This window comes from Lontra canadensis, unplaced genomic scaffold (genome assembly GCF_010015895.1).
Source record: "Lontra canadensis isolate GAN:19392208 unplaced genomic scaffold, GSC_riverotter_1.0 scaffold128, whole genome shotgun sequence".
Lineage (NCBI taxonomy): Eukaryota > Metazoa > Chordata > Mammalia > Carnivora > Mustelidae > Lontra > Lontra canadensis.
Genome location: NW_022631122.1, coordinates 3,979,950 through 3,999,174, shown reverse-complemented (window position 1 = coordinate 3,999,174; position 19,225 = coordinate 3,979,950). Strand labels below are relative to the sequence as shown.

Below are 19,225 nucleotides of genomic sequence, written 5' to 3'. Positions count from 1 at the left end.
ACTTTGCTTTTAAATTTTTTTTTTTGGTGAAGCAATAGATGGCACAGTTCAGAAATCAAACCATCCCGGGGCGCCCGGGTGGCTCCGTGGGTTAAGCCTCTGCCTTTGGCTCAGGTCATGATCTCAGGGTCGTGGGATCGAGCCCCGCATCGGGCTCTCTGCTCAACAGGGAACCTGCCTCCCCCATCTCTCTGCCTGCCTCTCTGCCTACTTGTGATCTCTCTCTCTCTTTCAAATAAATAAATAAAATCTTAAAAAAAAAATCAAACCGTCCAACTATCCAGCACCGTCTCCACCTCTGTCCCTCATGGGCCCCACCACCTGTCCTCTCCCCACCGCCTCCTGCCGGGGGACCACTGGGTCCCTTTTCTGAATGTCCTCACACAGTGTCTTCATCTACATGCATGCTTTTACAAGCGTACTTTCTGATTTTTTCCCACTTGGGGCTCCAAAGATAGCCCAAGATAGCCCACGATACCCACAGCTTTGCGTTTCAAGGGTTGTTTATTAACCATTGTTCCATACTGTGTTTTGCCTTCTGGTTTCTGGGAAGGAAGGGAGTGGGACAGGCCACAGCCCACATTTCTAAAAGGAGGCGTTTGCTCTGTGATGTTCTCTTATCTTCCTTCCTGCAGCTCACTCCCACTGTTCTGTCCCCTCCTCCGCGGCGGCTGCCATCACAAGCTGGGCCCCGGACCTCAAAGTCTCCTCCGTGGTGTGTCTGTGGGAGCCCCCGACCCACAGACGGCCACGGCCACCCCTTGGCCTTCCCATAGCGCCAGTATGCCCTGTAAGGCACAGAAGCACAACGATGCTTTTGATAGCAAGTAAGCGTCTAAATGTTGGACTTTCTGATTGAACGCGGAGAGCACATTTTGGGGAAGGGGCTTCATGGGGACCACTAAAGGGCGGCCACCACCAAGTGGCTCTGCTCCTTGGGCTGGAAGGAGCAACCAGCTCAGAAGGACTTCTTCCTCATAAAGTTCCCCACCAGGTGAAGGCAGGACACCCTCCACCCTCTGCAGCCTCCGTCCTGGCCAGACCCAGCCCTGCCCTGCTCCCTTGTGCACCCAGAGCCGAAGCAGTGACTCATTGGTGACCTTGATCCCAGCTGCTCCCCGAGAAGGGCAATCACTGACACCCAGCCCCTCCCTTGGGAGCCGAAGCTGACAAAGCCATCTCTTGCCACAGCCCTGCCCTGGGCAGCCCCGTCAGACCAGGAGTTCCATCTTTAGGGAGCTGGACCCAAAATTGAAGATCCAACTGTGAGATCAGAAACCACCGGCTGAATGGTGACCGACACTGCACCCGAAGGTACTGGCAATTCACCCCAAGTTCATGGAGTAATATTTGTTGTGAGCCTACCACATGCCAGACACCGTTCTAGGTCTCTAAACGGAATGGCTAGCCAGGGACCCTGCCCACCTGGAACTTCCACTCTGGGAAAGCAGACAGCCAATCACCAGGCCAAATAAAATGTACGGGTGTGTGTATTTGTACCGTCAATGTGTGTGGGTTTGTATTGCCAACCGGGAACACCTGGAGACACCAAGCTGAGTTCATCATTTGTCATAAGGGCACAGACCACTCACCACGGTACCGCGGTGTTAGAAGAACCTCCATAGGATTTAGGCATTGGGCAGGTGGTTTGGGGAAGGGCCCAAGGAAGTAGGGTTTTGCTCTAGATTGGGTGCTGGAGAAAGCAGGGTTGAGTATATTAGGATAGGGTATCCCCATACATCGTATCTGAAAAAAGGAGACCAGATCAAGGTCCAAGCTGTAATTTATAAACAGCACTCATATTAACTAGAAAAGGTGGATGGTTGGTATTTTGTGACTCGAGACATGCTTATTACTTGCTGTGTTGAGACATGATTATGGAGTGGTCTTGCTTTTGTCTTGACCCAAGAGTGGCCTTGTCTGATGCCAATGTTCTGTGAAATTCTTTGTGTTCAATGGGAGAACGCCAAGGCCTAACTCTACCTGCAGGGTCAGCTTCTAGATGTTGGGGCTATTTCCTGCTTTTCCCCTACCTTCCCCAATATATAAATATATAAATAAGATTTCCATTAGAAGTAAGTACTAGGGAGTAAGGCCAGGGATCCCCAGGGTGGGGAATATGGGGATGTTATAGAGATGGTCAGGTAGGCCTGTGTGGTCAGGTAACTAATTTGAGCAGAAACTTAAAGAAGCAGGGGCGTGAACTGTGTGACCGTCGGGTTGGGGAGAGCTTTCCAGGTAGAGCCAGCAAAGGCAGGGGCCCTGCAGTGGGAATGGGTTTGGCTTGTCTGACTGAGGCCTGGCAATGGGGTCAGGGGTTCCAGAGCAGAGCGAGGGAGGACAGAGAGGTGGGAGATGATGTGGGAGAGGTGGTCCGGGCCAGATCAGGTCAGGACAACATAAGGAGTCCGGCCTTCACTCTGAGATCCGAGGATTGCGAGGGGAGGACAGCCACAGCACATTCTGTCCTTAAGCTCCCTCTGGCTGCCATGTTGAGAATGGACTCTGGGTGGCCAGAGGAGAAGGAGAGACATGAGCCAGACAGAGGCTCTGATGACCCAGGGAAGAGATGACAGTAGTTTGGAGCAGCCTGGTGGCCGCCGTGAATGGGATGTGACTGGCTGGCTCAAACTGGTCAAGGACTGTAGGTAGGTAAGGGAGCGTGTTACCTAGACTTTTTATAGGAGCAAAAGATTGAGTTGCTGTAGAATCAGCCCTGACAGGTTTTCTCTTTTTTTCCCGCTTTGAAGGCAGGGGCAACCCCTTCAAAGATGGCTATCCGGAATAAATACACCGGCAGCCACATCCCAGCTGGAGATATGAGCCAGGCCACCCCCCACCCCCAGCGCTGCCCCTCCCCACCGCCGCCCCCTCCCCCCCAACACTGAAGCTCCTTTGTTTTGGAGATCTTGGTTGGTTTCAGTAACTGACCATTTGGGCCACTTCTTTTTTCTCTTCCTGCTCTTTAAATTCCAGCTTTTATGTTTGGAACTTACCAATAAAGAGTGAGCCCATGAAACCCTAGCGCCCCCCATCCTAAATCCCAATAAACACAGAGCTGCAGGCATATGTTTGCTTGCACTCTCTCTCTCTACCTGGAAACTCGCTATGTGGCCCCAAAGGTGCTATGTAAGATCCACGTTCTGCAAGTAATACATTTACATTTTCAAAGTTTCCTGATGGTTGTGGCTGAAGGGTATCTTGCGATCATAAGAGCCACAAGGGCCATTCCAGCCATAACACTGGAAATTGACAGGAGGAGCAGGGTATGTTTTGCAGGGTAGTGTAGCAGGAGCTCAGTGGGGGCATGTTAGGGTGAGGTGCTCCTAGACATCCAAGCTGAGACATGGAATAAGCAGCTGTACCTGTGGGTCAGGAGTTATAGAGAAGTTGGGGTGGGGGTATGGATTTGGAATTTGCCAGAGTTTACACAAACATAAGGCAGGGTCCTATATGAAATCGCCTGGAGTGTGAATGCATGTAGAGAAGAGGTCTTAACTTCTGGAGGTGACTCCAATACGTGATCATTTGGGAAGTGAGGGGGAGTTCAGCAGAGGAAACTGAAAAAGGAACATCCCAAGGGCAGAAGAACCAACAGTTCAATCATCTATTAACAAGTTTGCATTTCATTCTGTGTTGCATCTCAGAATTTCTAAGACTTTAGATTCTGAGCCACCAGAAGACTGGACAGATGACAGCAACAGGAGCAAAAGAAAAATGTGTCGGCCAAACTGTCCATTGACATGAAGAACCTATTCCCTCTTTTCTTTCTTGGTAAAAGAGCCCGGACTCTGTTTAGAGAGGCAGTACACTCTGCTTAAATGGAGCTAACATGGTTAGGAGGCACACATCTGCTCTTCTGCTCCATCCCTTCCTGCCTCTGAAATGTGGATGTTATGGCTGGAGTTCCAGCAGCCACCTTGGACCATGAGGCAACTGGAAAATGAAGCATTAAGGTTAGGGTATTTCTACTGCTTGATGACTGTGGAGTCGCCAGCCATGTTCTGGATGACTTAACTTCAGATTTATTTTGCATGAGCAAGAAACAAACTTCTGTCTTTTAAAAATTCATAGTTATTTTAGGTTTTCTGTCACATGTAGCAAAAGCTAATTCTAACTGATAGGAGATTTGTTCATAGGATTTCAAAACTGTGTAGACAACTCGTGAGAGGAAGCAAGGATTCCGTATGTCATAATCCCCGCTCTCCTAGAGCTTCCTGTGCAGTGGGGTTGACTAACAGGTCATAAGCGGGTCATTACAACATGGGGGTAGGGACTGTGATGGTGGTTATGCTCCTGGGTCTAGAGTGAAGACTGAGACAGATGGCAAAGCAAGCTTCATCTCCTCTTTTCCTCACAGATCATATCTAAATTCAATAACTCAACACGTGTTCTTGGTCTGAATTTGTTCCACTGCCGGAATTTGATTTTAATATATTCCAGTACCTAATTTAAGCCGTGGAGTTAAGGAGGGGTGAAATGATAATGCAGACTCGATTTTAGATGCTTGGCACTTATAATATCTCAGAGAACCTGAATGGAATAATAAACAATGGTTATGAGCTTGCTAGGAATCCATTTTGTATGCGGAGTTTCATCCAACCAACAATTATATAAATACTCTAGCTCTAGAAAATTGGTGGGATGCTAAAACTACAAATGTGATCTGTGTCATTTCCCTAATGGGCCAATTATTTTGATGCCTCCTTTTCCCCTTGGAGGCATCTTAACAGCACACTTGGCCAACTTCTTACTTCTGGCCAACACTGCTCTTAAATACCAGAACCCTCCTGTCTTAACTCTCTCCAGATCTCCAGAGAAATAAACCTATATTGAGCACTTCCTAGGTGCCAGGCCCATATGGTCTCTTATTTAATCTTTACAGTAACCCTGCCATAAGTTCTAGAATCCTCCTTTCACCAGGAAGAATCTGACACGCAGCCTGAGCAATCTGCCTCCAGCCCTCTCCAGCTCCTGAGGGTAGAGGCAGGATTCAAATCCAGATCTGGTTTCTTCTGCTGTCCTCTCTCTAGGCACCACATAGTTTCCCCCAGATGTCTTCCCTGCTGTCACCTCAAGCCCTGAAGTCTCTTTTGTCCAGACAGGTCTTTACGCAGGGGTTCTCCTTCCCAGCTTTCACCAGACAAAATCCCACCGCCTCTTCCAAACCTTCTGGGTGCTCCCCTCCCCCTCCATAAACCTCAGACCTCCTATCAGTGTGACCTCTGCTTCCTGGGAATTCTCCCCGCCCCATAGCACTTGGGACTTTCTATACTTTACCGGGGCTTTTCCTATCCTTCAGTAACCTATCTTATTTTCGATTTTCAGTCAAAGAGAAAAAAAGACATTGATTGCACACTTAACCTTGTCGTAGGAGTTCTTGTCCTCTAAGTCCGGAAATAGGACTTTTTACCCGCCGTGTTACCGATGAAGAAGCCGGACACACAGTAACCTGAGGTCCTGGAATGAAATGCAAAGCTAAAAGACAAGAAGTAGAAATTATTGGCCATTGCTCCCGTTGGGAAATTAGCATATGGCACAGGCGTCAATCAAACGTTTGTGGAGTGAATTAGCGAATGGACGAATGAATGAACGAATGAATGAATATTTGAAGACTGGCTTACATAAAGAACTTAGTGAGAAATGGTATGGATCGGAGAGCTGAAGAACCCTGAAAAATACATATTCCAAGTACTTAATAGGGTTTAGTGGCTGCAGAAAACCCCAAACATTGAAACAAACCCAGAATAAAACAAAAGGGCTTCCTAACACTTTCACAAGTAGACGCGTGGTTCCGCGCACCCGGTACAGAAGAGGCATTTGCAATCTACACAGTTCTCTCCTTCGGAAAGCTCTAGAACACCGGCGGGTTTTTGTTCCTAAACTTCGGCCGCGGGGACCGGCGGGCGCCTGTCCCTTTAAGAATCTGGTCAAAGTCTTTTTCCTCTCCCCGCCCCGCCCCCTCGCGGTGCCGGCGCGGCCCGGGCGCACCACCCCCTTCTCCCCCTGCGGGCTGAACTACGGGTTCGGCCGACCATCCGTCACAGAGGCGCCGCTTCTGATTGGCTTCGCGCCGGGAAGGCGGGGCGGGAAGGCCTGAGAAACTAGTTTGTTGGCGGCGCCCGGGCTGTACCGCAGCGGCGGCGCGCTCCGGCTGTGGCGAGCCGGGGGAGGGGAGCGGCGGCGGCGGCGGCGGCGGCGGCCGGGGCTGTGGAGCCTCGCGCGGGGCCTCTGAGCGCGGCGGCGGACCCGGGGTGACGAGCGCGGCGGGCGGCGGCGCCCCCAGCGGTGAGTGGCGGGGCCGGGCCGGGCTGGGAGGGGGACGCCGGCCTCGGGCGGGTCTAGCCGCGCGCCCCATTCTCCGGGCTGGCACTTGTCACCGTCACCCTCTCCCCCGGGTGGGGACCGGGGGTGCGGGGCCCTGCGCGCCCCGCGGTGGGAACCCCGGGCCGAGGGAGCCCCCGGGGGGCCGCGTGCCCCGGCAGCCGCGGCGCGGTCCTCGGGGCCGCGGGCCGCCCCGACCGCCGCGGGGTCTCGGGGGCTGGAGTCAGGGACAATGGTGGCGTGGGAGGGGGCTGGCGTCGGCCACCTCCTGTCCATTCCGCGCGCCTGCTCCCGCCCCGCGCGTGCCTGCGGATCCGGCGAGGGTATTTGCAGAGAGTTCCCGGCGAGGGAATGAATTGTTTTGCAAATGGATGTTGCGCGCGGGAGCTACAACTCTTTCCCTTGGGAGTGGTTGATTCATTGAGTCCGCAGACTCTCTTTTTAAAAAAATTACGATCGATCCTGGAAAGAGGAGGCTGCTTGTGTGTGAGGATGTGAGCGGCTGCGCTCCGCGCCCGGGCTGGGCGAAGTCCCCGCGCCCTGGACGCCGAGGGCCGGATGGCCGCCGGCCTCGTGGGGGGCGAGGGCCGGGTGGGGGAGTTAACCAGGGCAGTGTCCCCCGTCCCCGTGCCCCCCGCCGCCCACGCCCTGCCTGACGGGACCCCTCGTCTCCGCGTGGAGAGCTGTGGAGCAGCGGGGCAGTGGTCACACGCTGCTAAGTCCCACCCACCTGCCCACCGAGGCGGCGCCCCCCTGGCAGGTCCGGAGCGAGCCTTCTCCGGCCTGGCAGTCCTCTTCCCCACATCCTGCCCCGGCTCCTGGACCGCATTTGGGCACGCCCCCCCCCCCCCCCCCGTTCCTTTTCCTTCTCTGGTTGCTTGAGAAGCTTTTCCTTTCATAGACTGTACCCCTAGGGGCAGCGGACGCTTTTTTTTGTGCCGCCGCTTCGAAGTCCCCAAGGTGCATTTTCACTCTCTTTGTGCAAAGAAAAGTCTTTATAAAACCCCATCAAAGGGATTGGGGTGGAGGGCGACCCAGGCCCCTGCAGTTTTAAGCTGGGCACTCTTGGGTCCTTCTGACTTGCTTTGAGCAGGAGAAAGACTCCCAGAGCTTTGGCCGTCCCTGGTGAGCCAGGAGGGAGAACACCAGGTGTCTGGGCCTTCTGGTTTCCACTCTGGCCAGTGAAGAGTGAAGTTGCCGAGCAACGGGGAGTGGGGGGTGCGGGGGGGGGGGAGGCAGGAACCAACCAACCCCCTCACCCCCGTTCTTATCATACACCAGACTATGGTGACAGTGATGTGGCATCAGGCCCTTTGGGACCCTTGACTTCTGTCTCCCCCTTCCTAGGTGGGACTGATGCTCAGTGGGCCCGGGTGTACTGTTAGGATTCCTAGGGACTGTTGTTAAAGACTCGCATTTGGGGGCTGGGGGCAAGTGGGGAGTAGGACACAAGGTCCATCCCACCCCGGACAGATTTGGTATCCTTCTGAGACCAGGGGTCCTGGGGTCCCCAAGCTGTACCTGAGGAGGGTGATGGAGTCAGTCAGTCTTCTGGGTCTGGCAGCCCTCTTGGTCTTGAGTCATTCCGTTTGCCAGGAAGTGACTCCAGGGAGGTTGCTAGAAGGAGGTAGAGAGAAATGGTAGAAACCTTCATCCTGGGGCTGGGTTGCAGCTGGATTTATGTTTGTGGTGCAGAGAGAGGGGCTGCGGGGGAACTGCACACTCAGCATCTGAGGCAGCCTCTGCAGCCCCTTCCTCCCTAAAAGCCTCTCAAACCTCTGGGCACCCACTGTGGGCGGAGGAGAGCAGGAGGCCGGGGAAGATGACCCAGGCCTGGCACTTGGAGGTCTGCAGCAAAACCGGGCTGGCTTCTTCCCTTCTACCACGCTGATGCTCCAGGGGGCTGGGGAGGGAGTATTACTCAGTGAGCCGTTTGTTTATTCATTTGTTAGTTGACTAATTGAGTCTATGTCGGAAGGGCCTTGATCAGGGCCCTGTACTCTGGGAGCTCCTAGACAAGGGTGTGCTGGCCCCTGGAGTGGGGCCCTGGCACATGGACACACAGGTGTGTGCACAGTACCCCCGTGATAGAGGCAGCAAGGGGAGCTGAGGGGAACGGGTGGCAAAGGCTTTTGAAGCGATGATGCCTTGGCAAAGTAAAGATGAGAAGGGCATGGCAGAGCCCTGAGGCGGTGGCCTTCTCCCACCACCCACCTGCACTTCTCCCAGAAGCTAGTGCCTTGCAAGTTCAAGGCAGGCGCAGGGTGAGGTCTGGGAGAATGCAAATGGGAGGTGAGAGAGGGGTTCATCTGAGACTGTGGAGTCAGCAGCCCCGGGAGTCTCCAGGAAGATGGATGCCTTCTCCAGCCTGGCTCAGCCTCTCTGCTCAGGGAGTCCTGGGAAAAGCCACCCCACCGGCCCCGAAGACCAGCCCATCATCTGAGCCCGCATCCATCCGGACCATCCTGCAGTGTGAATGTGGCCTGGCCAGGGAGGGGCGGACAGAGCCTGCAGGAGGAAACAGAGTGGCCAGACGCAAATGAATTGGCTGGTTGAGATGCTGGTTTTCATCTAATGTGGTAAATTTCATAATTGAATTGCCTCAGGCAGCCAGAGCTATTGAAGCATTTTCCCAGCCAGAAAACACTTAGTTGGGACAGCTTGGGGGTGGGGGGGGGGGGCAGGGGGTGGGGGCAGTATGTGTGCATCCATAGCTTTTACTCACCTCATCCCAGTAGGGCCTTCCCCTCCCCCGCAACCCCACACCGCACTGCAGCCTTCACAGCAGGTCCCAGCCTTGTTCCTGGACCACCTGGCCTCTGAGCACCAATGCCCCTGTCCCAGTCAAAAGGTCACGAAAGCTGGTACCTGTCACCTGCAGGCAAGGCTAACTCCAGGTCCCCGAGCTGTGGGGATGGGGATGGTGGGAGCAGAGAGATAGCTCAGAGATGGGCAGGCTTCCTGTTAAGTCTCTTCCGCGCAAGACTGGGGAAAACAGCTCGGGCTCAAGAACCAGACTTGGATTCAGATGCTGCCCGTGTATCTGTGATCTCCTGGGCCCCAGCCATCTCCACCCACCCTTTCCCCCTCCCTCTGGTGCCAGGAGACTCTGTTCTTTCTCACTGCTGAGCCCCGGCCATGCCCTTTGGAGGAACAAAGGCAGGCATATGTGGCTCATTGACCTGTTCTTCAAAGCACTGGGTCAGTAGTGAGAAACCCAGTTTCACTGGGAAATCTCACCCCGTTTTCTCACAGTGATCTCTGGCACCCCTGGTGTGTATACGAGTCTGGACCAGGCTGTCCCGGCCACACTGTTGTAATGGGACTGAGGTTCAAGACCAACTCCACCTCTTCCCCATCCTACAACAGTTGGAACTCCTGAAGCCTGTTGGCAGAACGAATGCTTAAGTGGGGATCTGAGAGTCCTCCTGTGCCTCTGTGTGTGTGATTTCATGTAGGTCCCCTTACCTCTGTGGGCCCCAGCTTGTCTTCTCGAACATGTGTGGATGCTCTTTGGTGCGATGCTTCTGTTAGGTGTTTTGCTGTAAAATCCCAGAAGTCCTTACAGCCTCTGATGTCATGTAATTTTATAGGCTTGAGTTATTTGCCTAGCCGTCTGGGGCAGGAAGAGATAGAGAGCAGCCAGTGGAGTGTGGTGGGACAGATTAGAAATCAGGAATCTAGACTTCCTGCTCTGCCTCCGATGTGTGCTGTGGGGCTCTGGGCAGGTTGCTGTCCCTCTCTGGGCCCTAATTTTTCCTCCTGGAGAACTAGAAGGGTATACAGTAGGCAAGCTCCCAATTTTCTTTCCTTTCTTGGTGAGTGGAAACGGAGTCAGACTTTCCCAGTTTCCCAGGCCTCCCTTGGCTCCCTGCCTCTGCCTTGGAGTCCAGGGCCTAGGTGTAAAGGTACTGGTGCCCATAAATGAGGGGCTAGTGACGCCAGAGGACTGGGTCAAAGAAGAAAAAAATCTGGGCCCAAAGGAAGGTGGCAGATGCATGGCTTACTTCCCAAAGTTGCTCTGTCTGGTCCCAGGCAGGGACCTGGACAACAGGTGTGGGAGCACTTAGGCTGACACCTCTGTCCCAATCCCAAAATGGATGGGTTGGGATCTAGGCCACAGGTGTCCCTGGGGCCACTTCCAGGAAGAGAGATGGGCACAGATCTCCCAAGATTGGTAGGGATCGTGAGTGAGCCTAGGGGGACAGGAGGAGGACGCGAGGCTCCTACACATCAGACTTTGCCAAGGAGGCGCCTGCAAGACCAGTTGGATTGCTCTTCCCGCAAGAAGGTGGGGGCTGAGCCGGGCCGTGGGAGAACCGCATCTCTGTTGCCAGAGGGAGGACCACGTTCGCCTTGGGTGTCATTTCCCACCCACTTCTGCCTGCCCAGAAGATACCTTCTGCTGTCAGCTGATCCGTCGGAGTAGGATGCAGGGATAGGATAGAAACAAAAAGCCTTGTTTATTTTCTACCTGTTCTTGTTGGGCCCCTAAGGAGAGGCTGACCACAGATCAATCTAGGCTGAATGGAATTAATTTCCTAATTACGCTAAGAGGAGCCTTGCTCACTCAATTCTAGGATGAGCTGCCTGCCCGGTTTACAGGTGGCCAGGCCAGATTTGTCTGGGCAGCGAGGGCCAAGAGACACAGGAGCTCTTTTTCTAGAAAGCCATTACATCCAGCATCCAGAGTTCGAGTTCTGCTGTGTGCTACCAGATTTGTGAGACCCTAGGTAACAAGTCCTTTAACCTGTGCAGCCTCTGTTGTTCACAGCTTTGAAAAGGGGGGGAACCATACAGTTCCTTTCATGCAGCAAGCCTTCATTTGGCACCTTCTGAATGGCCCATCCTGGACTAGAAACTAGGAAAAAAGAAGTCAGGTTCAAGGAGAGTCCTTTCTGGAAGTTCAGTCTCTGATGTGTGAGGCAGACAGGTAGTTGTTGTGGCGTACTGCTAAAGAGTGAGTGGCATGGCAAGAGTCTGCCTCAGTCTCCCCATTGGAGAGGTGAAGAAGTAGACTGTCCCTTGCATCTCCATTCCAAATGGGTCCAATGAATATTTTTTGCCATCTGTTCTCTACCAGGCTCTGGGATGCAGCAAAAGAAAGGCCAGGTCCCCACCATCCTGGAGTCCCTATTCAACTGGGGCCAGGTAGACTAAATAGAGCTGCCGTTAGGGCTCCTGGACGTGGATGAGGAAGAAAAGGTCAAGGTGGGTGACCGAGGGGGCCTAAGGAAGGCTTCTCTGGGCCGGTGACCTTTGAGCGGAGACCTGTAAGACTGGACGGAGGCACCCCTGGGAAGATCTGAGGAAGGGCATTCGGGGCAGGGAACAAGCGAGTGTACAGACTGAGAACAGCGTGGGCTGAGGGGGGGACCTGGCTAGAGATAGCGGCAGCCAGCACCCACTGTAATCTTCTGATTCCTAGGAAGGCCAAGGAAAACGTGTCCCTTTAAGCTGATTAATTGTTTCCTTTAAGTTGGGTAACACTTAAGTAGATTCCCTTTATAAACGCACAACGAGAGAGAAAATGCAGCATGGCCTGGAAAATCCCCCGTGTCCTTGGTATCTGTCAGCCGTTTGGCGCACCCCCTTCTGGCCACCCTTCTTCTGTGTTTCTGTCCACAGCTTCTGTGGCCCCGTGTGTGGTGGAACTCCTGTCCATCTTACAGCTGCACGACACTCCGCGTGGGCCAGTCACTGGCTTCCATCTCAGCCTCTCCGAACATTAGGTCCTGTCTGACCGCCTCCCCCTCTGCCCCTTCATACAGTCCATGAAGTCCTGTGTGTCCTGGATCGTGCATCTTTCTGATTTTTAAACGTTTATTATCAAAGCCGAATGCCTTTCCCAAGGCTCAGGCAGGCCACTCAGCCACCGGTGGTGTCTGGGGGCCCATTTGCCCACATCCTCACCCACACTCGATAATTCTTGATGTTATCCACGTTTTCACTTTTAGCTCCTGTGATGGGGAGTGCAGGTGCGGGTAGGTAAAGATCTCATCATTCCTTTAAAACAAGCAAACAAACAAACAAAAAAATTCCAGTTCATCCAGGCTTCCTCTTTGTTTTCATCCATCTTTGTTTTTTCCAGAATGTCGAGGTTTAGCAGTTGCTGGCTCTGCCTCTGACTGGTCTCCTGACCTCCAGCGCAGCTTCATCTGTGAAATGAGGCCCTTTCAGTCCCTGCCCTGCCCCCTGTCAGGCTACTGTGCATTGCTTGTGGCACATGGGAAACATTCCTGAAAGTTCATTTTATGCTGAAAAGTTCTGCAGACATCATGGGTTTTACTAGCGAGAGCTAGATATTTGAAGCCCAGAACATGTGAGTGAACCCGAGTGTTTCTGAACAGCTGGTGTGTCTAGGGGAGGGACTGGGGTGGCTTTAGGTGGGACATCTGCCTGGCATCCCCCACGTGTCCTGAGAGAGATGTCAGAGGGCCAGCCGAGTGGGTAGGTTTCTCCCTGTCTGACCTGCAGGAATGGAGGAAGGAGCCAGAAGGGTAGATAAAGATCTCTAGCCCTCCCATAAAAAGGCTCTGAAAGGGGCATTGGTCATCACAGGCTGATCCCCCTATTTACCTGCTGGCCAGGCTCCTAGAACTTTACAGATTCCCATGTTAATTACTTTGGGGGTCCTTGTCTGTTTTCCTGTAAGAGGAGGCTTTATAACAAGCAAAAGACCGACAAAAGGGCCCATGTATTTGATGTGGAGACAGAAGGATGGCAAAGGTCTGGAGATTGGTAGAGAAGGAAAGGAGGAGTCTGGGGCCTCAGAAAACCACTCCCATGTGATTCCTGGGTGGCATCAGGCCCTACGATGGAGGACCCGGGGGCTGGAAGCCTGTGTCCTGGGCCACTGGAGGAATTCATGACTGCCGGGAATCCGGTGCCTGGGGAAACTTTAGCCAGACTCTCCTGTCATTCCCCAAATGGGCTCTAACAGCTCACCCCCTCTACTCCATGGGCGGCATCTAGCTGGCCTGAGCTCTGTCACCCTGGGGATGACTCAGACCTAAGCCCTACTGGAGACTTCTGTCATCCCCCCAGCCCAACCTGGTGAGGACGGCTGCCAGGGACAGAGGGCTACAGAGAGGGAGGTAGACAGACATGGGAGAGCATAATAAAGAGCAGATGCATAAGGGGGCCACGGGACCCCCAAAGAGCCTTGGTAGGGGGCCTCTCCTCTCTGTAGTTCTGCAGTTAGTGAGCAGGAGGAGAGGGCGGTGGGGGCAGGTTTGTGCATTTCTCAGATATCTCCTGATGCCGAAAGTTGGGATTTTCAGGAAAGGGGTGAGAGGAGCATCTTGGGAGCTAATTTGAAGGTGGTTCACCGGGGAGAGCCTTGAGGGGGCTACCTTTGCTGGGTGCCACATGCTGCCAGCCTGAGCCCAGCTCGCAGGCGTTTCCTGGAGCTAGCGTGAGACCCGATCGCCAGGTTTCCTTTCAGGCCCTGACTCGGGCTGGTGTAGCTGTGCTGCGGGACGTCGCAGCTGCTATTTTTACTGCTCCAACTAGGACTTTTTACTGGAAGGTACAATTACAAGCAAAATGTCAGGGTTTGGTTGGCCAGCCGAGCCCTGGGAGGCTGCCGCAGGCTGAGGCGGGGGCCACGGCGTGGTCGGGTGGTGTGTAAAAAGCAAGACACTTTGCACGTGGACACGTACCTCCCCTGGTCGCCGAGTTGGCTTCTCCTGACCGCTGGCAGTGTCTGGAGTTCTCCTCTAGGCCAAAAAGCGTTCCATGCCAGGTTTTGCCCAGATAATTGCACCTGAACACCTTCTAACTGGCTGTCATGGGACTGAAGCCAACCAGCTAAGCCATCCCGTTCCCGAGAGCCCCGGAAGTTGACACTTTGTTCAGTGAAATTATCGAGAGCCTTCTGTATGATGCCTGCACTGCTAAGTGGTATAGTAGACTCGAATCAGACAGTCCCGGCTCTCAAGCAGCACCTGTGAAGTGATTAAAGATACAGAAGGTGTGAATGTTCCCCCAGGCCCTTCGAACAAGCACTTGGTATGCTTTTCCCCCTATGCATGGTGGTTTGTGACCAAGCGGGGCTTCTGCATAACAAATCACCACCAATGTAGTGGGTTCAGCTGTATGTGTTATTAGCTCATAGTGCTGGAGGCCAGAAGCCTGAGCTGGCTGCGCTGGGTTCTCTGCTTAGGGTCTTGGGCCAGAAGTCCAAGGTGAAGGTATTGACTGAGCTCTTACCGTGAGGCCCTGGGGGAGAGTCTGCTTCCTGCCATTCAGGTTGTTGGTGCAATTGAGTTTCCGGTGGTTGCAGGACTCAGGTCCCCCGTCCACTCTGGCTGTCATCTGGATGCTGATCTCGGCTCCTCGAAGCTGCCTCCTGGGTTCCTTGTGTCACCACATGGCCCCTCCATCTCCAGACCCAAAGCGGGGATATCAAATCCTCTCCTGCTGCAAATCTGTGGCATCCACTTCTGTGACCTGCTTGTAAAGGGCTCCTGTAATTAGGCCAGGCCCACCCAGGTAACCTCTTTGTTTCTAGGTCACCTGATCAGTTAACACCATCATTAATTATATCTGCAGACTCCACGTGGGTGATGTGGCAAGCGTGCCGTGTAGGTCACAGGAGTAAGGCCAGGCTGGAGGATGGGGGACTGGCCGTCTTTGCATGTTTCCACCACGGGGCTTATGCCACCAGGGCCTGTGACAACAGTATGAGGAGCAGCAGCTTTCATGAATGGAGTGACTTGTGTGCCCCATTGTACTAAGCTCTTCCCCTGGATTCTCACCTTTAATTCCCACGACAGTACTTTGACACAGGGACCGTTATTTTTGCCCCCATTTTCCAGAGGAGAAGACTGAGGCTCAGGGAGTGTACGTATGTGGGGCCAGTCATACAGGTACAAACAGCAGAACTGCGATTTGGAGCTTAGAGCCTGCTGCCTCGTTAGTCGGCCTCTCCTGTGTGATTCCTGCGATTTCTGGAACACCGTACAGGAGGGTTGAGGGTAGCTCTTTCCTGTCTAGCACTTAAAATATTCAAATATGAAACCTGTCAGTCATGTTGCAGATAATACAGCAGACGCCAGGAACCTCTTCCGTGGGTTTGACAGATGTCTGGATCTTTCTGATTCTTAGTCCAATGGATGTTGTGGTTAATCCACTTCCCCTTCAGCCATTGACTAGCTTTGCATATACTCTAAGCAACAAAAATGACACCGAATCCTGTCCTCTAGGAGTTGTAAATTAAAATAAGGGCACAGTGTACAATGACCTGAAGGAATAAAGAGTGCCAGACAAGAAACACCACAGTGCTATAGCAAAGAATCAACGGGTATGAGAACGCTAACTGCAGGAAACAAGACAAAAAGGTGTATTTACTCACCGCCATGTCCCCGGTATATATCACGGAGCCCTGCACATAGTAGGTGCTCAGATTTCTTATCGGGGTAATTTTTTGAGCATCTCGTGTGTGCAGGGCTGTCTACATGCCAGCTGCCAAGTCCAGAGGGGCTGTGATGGTAAGGTGAGGTCTCGTGGAGGAGTTGAGACTTGAGGGCAGAAAGGTCGGGGGGAGAGCTAGAAAGGCCAGCCTGTGCCTGGGTGCTTGGTGGCAGGGAGACGGGCCGTGGTGGGCAATGAAGCTAGAGTGGGTGACAGACTGAACAAGGCTTGATGTCCAAGCCTCGCTGAAGGCTTTTGGGCAGGAGAGACTGGTGGTCAGGAGCAAAGCATTTGGCCTCAGATTGCTGGGGGGAAACGGGGACACGTTGGAGACAGGGGCCCCTCACAGCCAAGTGTGCAGTGGGGAAGGCCTTACCTTGTCTCCAGCGTAGAACTGGTGACACAAGGAACCCAGGAAGGAAGATTTAATGGAACTTGGTGGCCAAGCAATGTGCTAAAAGTGTAGATATGAATGAGTTGCGATTTCTGGGGAACCATGTATTTGGCTATAAATATACACATATATGTAATTTCAAGCGACCAAGAATTATCAGCTGCAAAACCAAAGGCAGCAGCCCATGCGTGGCCCCTGTAGTTTGCTGTCTGAGGCCCTGCCCAGTACAAAGTACCCAGATCTGTTATTTTGGGGGAAGAATGAGGGGGTCCTGTGGTGAGAAAGTGGCTGGTAATGAGAGGAGGATCAGGGCAGGCCGGAAGAAGGGAGGCCCCAGGGCATGTGGGGAGGCCGGTCAGCCACAGGGTAGAAAGTGCTGGCCCTTGTGACCACACCTCCGTGCCAGCTGGGAAGGGGGCCGAGACCCACAGGGGCAGGTCATCTTGCCGTCACCCACTCCATGCTTGCATAGTTTTCCTCTGAGTTCTTAACAAAAACATGGCTAATGTGGAGGGTCAGGGAGTTCTGCTAACCTGGTGATGTCAGAGTGTGGTTAGGAGGATCCCAGAGTTTCTTCTAGGGGTCCCCAAGGTCAAAACTGTTTTCATGGCAACACCAAGGTATTATTTGCCTCTTTCAGTAATCTCTCCGAGCGCATGGCTTAGTGAGCTGATGTGTTCCGAGTGACCATTGCACGGTGTTACCAAAGCATGCACGGGTGAAAAATCCATTCAGAGTGCAAGATAGGCCAGGAGACCGGAATGTCCCAGAGCACAAAAGTTCACGGCTTCAGGCTCAGGTTCTACGCCGCCTAATCTGTAGGAGGCTACTGCTGCGCAGGCCTTGGTGAGGTATCAGAGACGAATATCCTATATTATCTGAAAAGGCTTTTACAGTTTCCTTCCTTTTCCGACAGCACATTCCTGTGAGGCTAGATTTCTTCACATTCTTAAGTGAAAACATTTTACCACAAACATTTTGAGAGCACGGTGCTGCCCATAGCACCTGGGAACTGGGAGCTGGGTGCCAGGCCCTGAGCCCAGCTCTCTGCCTTAATTTCCCTTCAGTCTGCTGCGGTGGGTGTGGTGATGTTCACACCCATTTGACAAATGTGGAAACAAGGGCACTGACTGAGCCTCTGAATTAGGTCCCACATCACGGACGAGGCAGTAGCAGCAAGAGGGAGGCCCAGACTGACGGTGGCTGTTCTCCAGGCGGGGGGGGGGGGGGTTGGGGGGGGGGGGAGGAGATGCCTGACAGCAAGCCCGTGTCTGTCTCCAGGTCATCCGCTGTCCTTGGCAGTGGGCACCCTTCCGGCGGTACTAAGCCTGTCGGGGAGACACCCCTGCACACGCTTCCTTCTTGCCTCAAGCCCAGGAGGGAAGATGCAGGTTTGCCCCATGGGACCGGGGTGCTCGAGAAATCAAGGGTTTTCATTTAAAGGTCCTGTTCAGCTGGACACAGCATTTGTGGCATTTGTGGCCGGGAGTGTTCTTTGTCTTCATCAGTAGCCCTCATTGTGCTCTTTGAGCAGGGACTTGGGAGCAGAATAGCTTTGAACACTGAAGATGTGTGCACAGTTTCTTAATCTTCCCTGGGCCTCTGTTGGCCCGTCTGTACGGCTGGGACCTTGAAGAAGTGGCTTAAGGATTGAGCGAGAGAATGCATTTAAAAGCAGCTGCCACAAAGTTTCATGCAGGGTTTTGAAAAAGTGATACTGTACCTGGCACAGAATTCAGTGCAGAGGGGTGGGTGTCTCCCCCGTTCCCACCAGCGACACTACTGTCCACTGGTTTCTTACACAGCCTCCCAGAGGTAGTCTCTGCATACGCCCACAGCTGTGTGTCGTGTCTGCATGTGTACAGAGGTCGTCTGGTTTCTAGCAGACGTAAAGCCTCCCATCTGCAGTGCTTTTCATGGTAGCGTGGAAAGCCACCTGCTATATATATATATATATATGGAGGGCTGCGTAGTGTTACACTCTATGAATGAACCAAGGGTTATTTGTCTAGATTCTTAGTTATGCATATGGCGGTTATTTTCCAGCCTTTTGCTTGCAGCCAAAAGTTCATGTGCAAATGGGACTCAGGGCAAGGTTCCCAGGCGTGGAAATGCTGGGGCAGAGGGCACCTGCGTTTATCATTTTGAAAGATACTCAATTGCTCTCCAGCTACACTCCCCTGCTCCTGGCCCTCAGTGGGAAGAGAAAAGATAGAGCTTATATATTGGGCATTAGGAATTGAGGAGCATTCTGATACCTTTTTGGCATTCACGCTGACAGCCTGGAGAGGAATGAACCAGGAGAAAGACCCACCATGAGCAAATAGCCAGTGCTTTACTCTTGGTGCTTTTGTTGGTTTTTTCCCCAGTTCTAGTCTGCATATTCATTTCCCTCCAAAACTGTTGTTCTAGGTGGCTCACTGAAAATGATATCTAGGCCAGAGTGCTTTTAATGGCTCCATCTGTGGGGCTCTGAGAATCTTTTAAGGGACCAGACAGGAAAAGAGACCATCTCCCTCCAGGTCCCCCGCCCCCCCCGCCCTGGTCATTTGCCAAGGGCTGGGCCAGTCTTTCTGAGGAGGGAGGAACCCAAGACCATGGTGCAGTGTTCGCTTTGGAGTGGGCTGTTCTCTCTGTCCTTCTTTGTTTCTCTCCGTCTCACTCTGGATAAGTGAGAGGAAATAAGTTATTTCAACAGATGGGTAAGCTTGAGTGCGGAGTTCTCTGTCCCCTCTCTGATTAGAGCAGTGGTGTCCATTTCATTGGCATTGCTCCCAGCTGGAGAAACAGCTGGGCTTGCAGACTCCCAGCTTTGGGGGCCAGAGAGAGTCCAGGTGGCCCCCACTGAGCTGAGGGGGAACAGGATGTGGTACCTTCTGTCTGTCCTGCCCTGATGAATTTGGTGCTATCTACACCACCATCCCCTTTAGCTGTAAGAAGGCACTTTGTTGCAGGGGCACTTTAAGCGTGTGTAAACAGAACCTTTAGGATAAAAGGACATCGAGCATCTGTGATTCTTCTCCATAGATTTTATCCCTAGAGGATACAGCAGTTCAACATAAGCAAAAATGTTACTCTTCAGGTAAAAAG

The 19,225-nt window shown here is 53.1% G+C and overlaps 1 protein-coding gene and 1 long non-coding RNA gene across 2 annotated transcripts in view; one reads left to right on the top strand and one right to left on the bottom strand.

The window, feature by feature from the left end:
- Window positions 1–725: 725 nt before the first annotated feature.
- LOC116857888 lies at window positions 726–8,577 on the bottom strand. Its single transcript, XR_004380827.1, has 3 exons — window positions 8,539–8,577; window positions 7,846–7,941; window positions 726–788 (listed from the first exon to the last, which is right to left on the bottom strand). It is a non-coding gene; the product is annotated as an uncharacterized LOC116857888 (long non-coding RNA).
- Window positions 6,224–19,225, top strand: part of KLHL25 (kelch like family member 25) — a 32,658-nt gene continuing 19,656 nt past the window's right edge. Inside the window, exon 1 of the mRNA XM_032842335.1 lies at window positions 6,224–6,288. The gene's annotated coding sequence lies outside the window, so the exon portion shown is untranslated. The remainder of the gene's footprint in view (window positions 6,289–19,225) is intronic.